General features: G+C 35.7%; 1 pseudogene; it reads left to right on the plus strand.

The window, feature by feature from the left end:
• Positions 1–2,597: 2,597 nt before the first annotated feature.
• Positions 2,598–2,716, plus strand: LOC118613943 (annotated as a pseudogene).
• The last annotated feature ends 4,603 nt before the right edge of the window (positions 2,717–7,319 follow it).

The raw sequence follows: 7,319 nt of genomic DNA on the forward strand, positions 1-7,319 counted from the left end.
TCTGGTAAGGGGAAGGAGTAAGTCTAAGGGAATGATTCTTGAGGTCTTCATTAAGCGAGAGAAGTAGAAAGCCCTTCAGTGCTCTCCGATAGAGCCATTATCAGAGAGTTCTGAATAGAACTGATATTTTGTTTCCATTTGGCTCCTTGTGACCCTACTCTATGACTTAGAACTCTGCAGGATGGAGGGCTGAAGTGACTGGTATCCATCAACTTCAATCACTGAAAGCCTGAACTTATCTTAGAGATGATTTCAACCCCCTGTATCGTTTATAAAGACACCAATGTTTAAGGTTACAGAGTCAATAAGTGGAAGAGCCCAGACTAAAATTCAAATTTGTGGACTGAGTCCATTGTTATTTTTACAATACCAGCTAAAGATTTGCATAAATAAATTTAAGAGATTAGTTTTAGCCAGTGGATTGATTTCTCTAGTTCTCCATCTTGCCCACTTTACTTTTTTTATATATCCCTCCTGACACCTGTAAGCACTTGGACTTGTGAGTCTTGATTCAAAAGAATCCTATGTGAAATATTTCAGTGAACAATGATTCCTTTGGTAAAGCAAATCCATCATTCTCTCTATATAAATTTTGTAGTTGATATTCCTAAAAACAAAATCCCCTTCGAAAGAAGCTGGGACCAATGTAGAAAGGGTCTAAAAATATCTGTTAACGTAATCTTGTATCTTTAGCTATCCCAGCTTACAGTTAAAAATGTACCCAGTTTGTGCTTATGGATAGACCATAATAAGATCTCTCTGTAGCTGAGAAGCTTTTCCTACTGAACTAGCCCGGTGATGCCCCCCACTGGCAGAACTTGCCTTGTCTTCCATCTGGAATAGCACCATAAGTTTTGTCATCCCCACAGGCACTATTCTGACACATCTCATTAATTTTTACAGGGTCCTGACCCATAAGAATAAATGGTCTATGCTTCAATGTCTAAGTATGCACATAAAGAGAATAGAGTTTAACTTAAGTGTTATATGTGTAATCTTGGCTCCAAGAAAAAATATATTTGCTAAAATGCTATAAATTTCTTGAGGTGGCTATTTATTAAGCATCCAAGAAAATATAGTATAATATAAGACACTTCAAATCTATTTGGAAGAAAAGTATAAAAATCTACCAAGTGTTATTGCCAGCTTCTTATACATAGTGTCATTATCCTAGCCCTTTTCACGATGGTATAGTTCTAGTTTCTTTTAATCTGTGGATGAGAGCTCAAAAAGAAAGCGGTTAAGCAATTCAAAATCCTCTCCCTAGAGAGAACATCAAACCCTAAAACATTCCAAAAGTCAGGATTCAATAAAGCTGGTCCTGTGACTATAATTACGTAACTGCTCATGAGGAAAAATAATTGCCGAAACCACTATGCTCATATTAAAAACAGACACTAACATTTTAAAAAATGCAGATATAACCATAAATCAGATACCAACTCTAAAATATTAACCACTGCTTTCCAAATAATCTCTTTTAATGAACTCGCTAACAATTAAGCCAACCAATTAGCACTTCCGTACCCTTAAAGAATTTCACTTCTGGTAGTGGTGATCAAGAAAAATATGACATGATAAAATTTAACATTAACTGACTTTTTTCTAAAAGCCCAGTGCTTTACCCAAATTATCTACTTTCATCCTCATAATAGCTATTATCACACCTGTGTTACTGCTGATGAAAAAAGGGCTTGAAATATTAAGTAAACTGTCCAGGTTCACTCAGATAATAAGCTGCGGACCCGACCTTCTCTAGAGCCGACACTTAGAATCACTGTCCATGACTGCTACCCTTGGCAGTAGTGTCACTCTAAAGTATTCTTCCAGAATAACAGTTATTTTAAGAAACATTTTAGTTCGGAGATTAGGATTTATCAGAAAAGATCTAATGCAGTCTGAGTATTTTCACACAGATTAACTCCCATTGGACAAGCAAAATTCTTATTTGTCTTCACTGAAAAAAGCTCATAATAAGAGGCCTACAGGAGTGGAAGATGCTAGAAAAACATCTATAGAAAGCCTCAGACACCCATTACTTATGAACCTTCAGAAAAATCGAGTGGGAAGAAAAAGAATAGGGTTTTTTTCTGCTAAAATTTTACTTAAATTATCAATTTATGTATTTTACTTGAAAATAGTGGACAAGCAAGCATCAGTAAAAACGGAAAGCATTGCAATCTATCTAGACATAAGTACATTTCCTCTTATGGGTGAAACTGACATAAAACAGGCCATAAGTCATAAAAACGTGTTGAATTATAAAACAGCTACCTACATACCAACCAGTACTTCAGTGAAATGAATATACAGTCACCACATCAGTCTTCTTCAATATGAGAGAAAAGAAAGCCAGAAATGAAGTAAATGATGTAAAGAAGTTATGTTGAGGATTAGATAACAGCCTTGTCAGAGACACCAGCCCTTTCGAAAAGCTTCGTAAAGCTCATAACATTCCTAAACCTGAAAGCTACCCCCGTGCAGGAAACTGGTCTGACTGGAAAAATAACTGTAATTACATCAGAATCTTTTCCTAAAATTTTCCTTATTATTCCCTAATAATTGTGGAATTAAAGCTGAGTTTAAATCCTGACCCCATCTACGGCCATGTCACCCTGAACAAGCCCAATTCCGTCTGATCTCAGAAGCTAAGCAGGGTCTGGCCTGGTTAGTACATGGATGGGAGACCATTTAGGAAGACCAGGTGCTGTAGATGTAAAAAATAAAAAATAAGGGATTGCAAATCCTGACCCCACTACTGGCAAATTAATTTAAGTAACAAACCCTCTGAGTTTCCATTTATATATCTGCAAAATGCTAAGGACTTCACAAGTTTTGCAAAAGACTAAATAAGAAAATGTATTTATATGATGGAGTATAGTCAGGGACACACTAGATTCCTCTGCTCATATTATTTACTGGTATTAAGTGTGCAGCAGTATGTCGGGGAGCAGTTAATAAATGAATAAGACACTCTCTCCCTTAAAGGGTTTACAATCTAGATTAAGAAACAAAACTAGCAGGTATGAGAAAATAACTTGATTACCAGAGCAGTATTTTGAAGAAAGAAGAGTTATGGAGTAGAAATGCTGAAGAGGATTCATTGTGGACACATATGTTGACTGGGCCCAGGAAGATGAGGAAGATCAAGGATGTGAGAACTTAATCCTCTGCTTTCATTTTTAAAGACACTTAAAGAGGAAGTGGTGACCCCCACCTTCAAAACAAACAAAAAAAATACTTAGTAACTACAATGCTTTATATAATGGAATTCTATATATGATGTGTTCTAAACTTTTGCTATTCAAAGTGTACTTCATAGACCAATTACTTGGTATTTCAGAGTTTGGTAAGATATGCAGAATCTCAGACCCCAGTCCAAATCTACTGAATCAGAATCTATCTTTTAACAAGACCCTGGGGTGATCTGTGTGTACATTGAATTTTAAGAAACACAATTGTAAACCCCAAGAACATCTCCAAAACAACGAGACCTATATGTTTTATATTTTGAAAAACACCAGAGTTTTAAAGATACTTTTGATATGACAAGTACTGTTCTGAAATGTCCTCATTTATAAGGTAGTGATAATGCCTGCCCCTCAGAACTGTTATGAGGGTTAATTGAAATAAATCTATGAAAACTTCTACTTTCTAAACCCAAAAGGAAAAAACAAAAACGAAAAAATATGTTTTTTTCACCTTCATATCCTTTGCCCTTAGCTTACTGCTCCACACATATTCAATGAATATGTATCATCATTATATAAATGAGTCGAGAGGCTTTAGGATTTATCAAGTACATTTTGAAATAGATGACCATCGGACCGTGGATTAGGTCTATAGACAAAGAAAGCTGAAACAGAGGAGCGCTTTTCAGATTAAAATGCACAAATTCATTTAGTTACAAGATCTTTTTCATTGTTTAAGAAATAATAATGGTAGTATAATGGTGAAACTTATGTTATAAAACATATCTGTCATAGGAAATTAGATTTATCATTGATAAGTTAGTTACCACTAACTTTGTGTTAATTTAATTCAGTACTAAATGTACTGTGGAGATTGTTATTATTTATACCACCAGTTTTTTCTTAGCAGACTCAAATTATTTAATGAGTTCATCTAAAGATTCACACCCAAATGTAGTTCAGAGCCTCATCCTTCCACACCCTCAAGAAGCATGTAGTCTAGTGGGATTAAAGACAAATGCAATTAGCATTCAAAATGAAGACAATACCTTGTTGGAAGGACATTAAAGAATAAGATGGTGACAGTAACAAAGGAGCTGCCTCAGGCTGCCTGGAAAAGGTAGGGCAGGCTTCAGAGAGAAGAGGCTGAGCTGAGATCTGAAGGATAAATATTATGGAAGGCGAACTAATGCTAGTAGGCTAACCACATGGGCAAAAACATGGAAGGTGAGAATACAACCCGTTCAGTGAGCTGCCAACCAGCTCAGTATTTCTGAAGTATAAAGAGGAATGGTAGCAGGAATAACACAGGAGCAGCAGACAAGGATCACATGATTATGGCTTTGCATGCCACACAAAAATTTTCCTTTTCAGATTATAGGATGTCATTAAAAGAATTTGAGAAGAGAAGTTAATAGGATCACATTTTCATTTGGGATAGGCCTATTTGGCAGCAGTGAGTCTGATGGATTGGAGGAGAGAAGAGGAAGGATCCCATGGAATGAAACTAGAGACTAGCAGACAATATAGGAATTAATGCATTAGTTGAGAGGTGGCTTGAATTTTGTCAGTTATAGTCAAAATGGAGAAAAGAGGATGAAATAAATATTAAGAGGTAAAATAATAGATTTTGGGAATTGATTGAATGTGATGGTTTTCTAACCAAAAGAAACTCCAAAGAGTTCAAAATTACATTAGGCTTATGAATTAATTCATTTTCAGTGTTAGCAAGTATACCCAATAAAAAACAAATTTTATGATGTAAGGATGAAACTGGTAGGTTTAAACTTAGGCGTATAGTTGACTAGTAATGCTACTCACTGAGATAAGAATATAGAATGAGGAATTAAACTTGATTAGTTGAGGGCATGTTGATCTTGAACTACCAGTGGCTCATCTAATAGTGTCTAATTCCTTTCTAAACTGAGGGTCAACTGCAATTGTGGGTTAAGTCCTAGTGAAAGTGAATTGGGGCTTTTTGTCCAACATGAGCTTATTCAAGAGAATAAACTCTTATGAAGATCACAAGATCACAGATAATAATGGTCTAATCTCCCTTCTCAGCTTAGTGGGACACCAAGGAGAATAAAGATTGGTTCAATCTGGGGTTTCAAAGCAGACTTGGATATGGGGTTGTGTGGGGCTGGCTTAGATCTACAGTTTTGTGATGACACAGAATATATTTGGGTCTGGGTACAGATGTAGATAGTTATAATGGGAATCCTAGGAACAGGTTAAGCATCAACACCAAAAAGAGCCAAAGTCAAGTTAAAGAAAAGGAGGATATAAAGGGACATCCTCCTGAGTTTTGGAGGCAAACTCCTTCAACTCCTTCAAACTCATTCATGTTTTTTTAATCTTTTACTTTGATTTCCTAATGCAGTGATTCTCAGAGTTGGTCACCCATTGGAACCAACTGGAGAGCTTTTCAAAAATACAGATGCTGTCTCCACACCCAAAATTTCTATTTACTTGGACTAGAGAGGGAAAATACCATTCTAGTACAATACTACCCTAGCAGATTCTCAGCCCTAGCTGCACATTAAAACTTCTAGAGCTTTTTAAAAAATTACCATGCCTAGGTCCCACTTCTCAGATATTATGATTAATTAACCTCAGGCAAATTTTTAAAAACACTCAAGCGATTCTCATATGAAGCCAGAGTTCAAAACTACTACCCGTTCTAAAGACAAAGAGGTTCAATATTTTCTCTACTTTTTAAAAATAGCATCAGGTATGTAATATTCTTTTTTAAAATTTATATATTTTAATTAGTTTCAAGTATACAATACATTGGTTAGACATCTATACAGTTCATAAAATGATACCCCCAATTGCTCCCTCCCTCCCCTAGCCCTCCACCTAGCCAATATATTAATGCTAACTGCATTCCCTATGCTGTGCTCTCCATTGCCATGGATAATTTGAACTTCTTTAACCCTTCACCCCATTCTCCCAGCCCCACCAAACCCCCTTCCCTCTGTCTGACACCAAATTGCCCACTATATTTGTAAGTCTGTTTTTGATTAGTTTGTTCTTTTTAGATTCTGCATATAAGTGAAATCATATAGTGTTTAATCTTTCTCTGTATGACTTAAATACCTTCTAGGTCTATCAAAGCAATATCTTTGTCCATTACCTTCCTTTTAGTCTGTGTGTGTCTTTTAATCGGAAGTGAGTCTCTTATAGGCAACATGTAGGGGTCTTGTCTTCCTTTCCATTAATCCACTCTCTTTTAGTTGGAGCACTTAAATCTTTTCCTTTTGAGGTACTTATTGACAGGAATGTAATTGTTACCATTCTTTATTCCTGTTTTTGATACTCATTTTTTCTTCTTAAAAAAGTCCCTCCAACATTTCCTGTAATACTGGCTTGGTGGTGATAAATTCCTTTAGTTTATTTTTGTCTGGGAAGCTCTTTATCTGCCCTTCAATTCTAAATGATAGCTTTGCTGGTTAAAGTATCCTTGGTTGTAGATCCTGGGTCTTTATCATGTCAAATATTTTGTGCCAAGCCCTTCTGTCCTCATAGTTTCTTTTGAGAAATCAGTTGCCAGTCTTATGAGTGTTACCTCATAAGTAACTATCTGCTTTTCTCTTGCCGTTTTTAATATTCTTTCTTTATATTTAACTCTTGGCATTTTAATTATGATGTGTCTTGGTGTGGGCCTCTTTGTATCCCTGTTTTGTGGATTCTCTGATTCTCTTCCTGGGGTTTTATGTTTATTTCCTTCACCAAATTAAGGAACTTTCCCATCATTATTTCTTTAAACAGCTGTTTAGCCTCTTGATTTAATTCGGTTATGCCAATCAGATGGATATTTGGACCCTTAATAGCGTCCCATGTGCTCCTTAAATTATTTTTATAGTCTTGGCATCTTTTTTCTTGCCATTCTTATCGAGTGTCCTTGGCTTTCTCATCCTCTAGATAGGGCATTTGATCCTTTTCTTTATTTACTTCATTTATTCCTTTCTTTATTCCATTTATATACTTCTCATCTCTGATAATGTGTTCTTCATTTCACACTGAATCCCTTTTGTAATTTCCATTTCCATTTTTATGTTTTTATCTCTTTGTTGAAGTTCTCATTGAATTTATCTACACTTCCCAAAAGTTCATTGAGCATCT

This window comes from Rousettus aegyptiacus, unplaced genomic scaffold (assembly GCF_014176215.1).
Source record: "Rousettus aegyptiacus isolate mRouAeg1 unplaced genomic scaffold, mRouAeg1.p scaffold_m13_p_2, whole genome shotgun sequence".
NCBI lineage: Eukaryota > Metazoa > Chordata > Mammalia > Chiroptera > Pteropodidae > Rousettus > Rousettus aegyptiacus.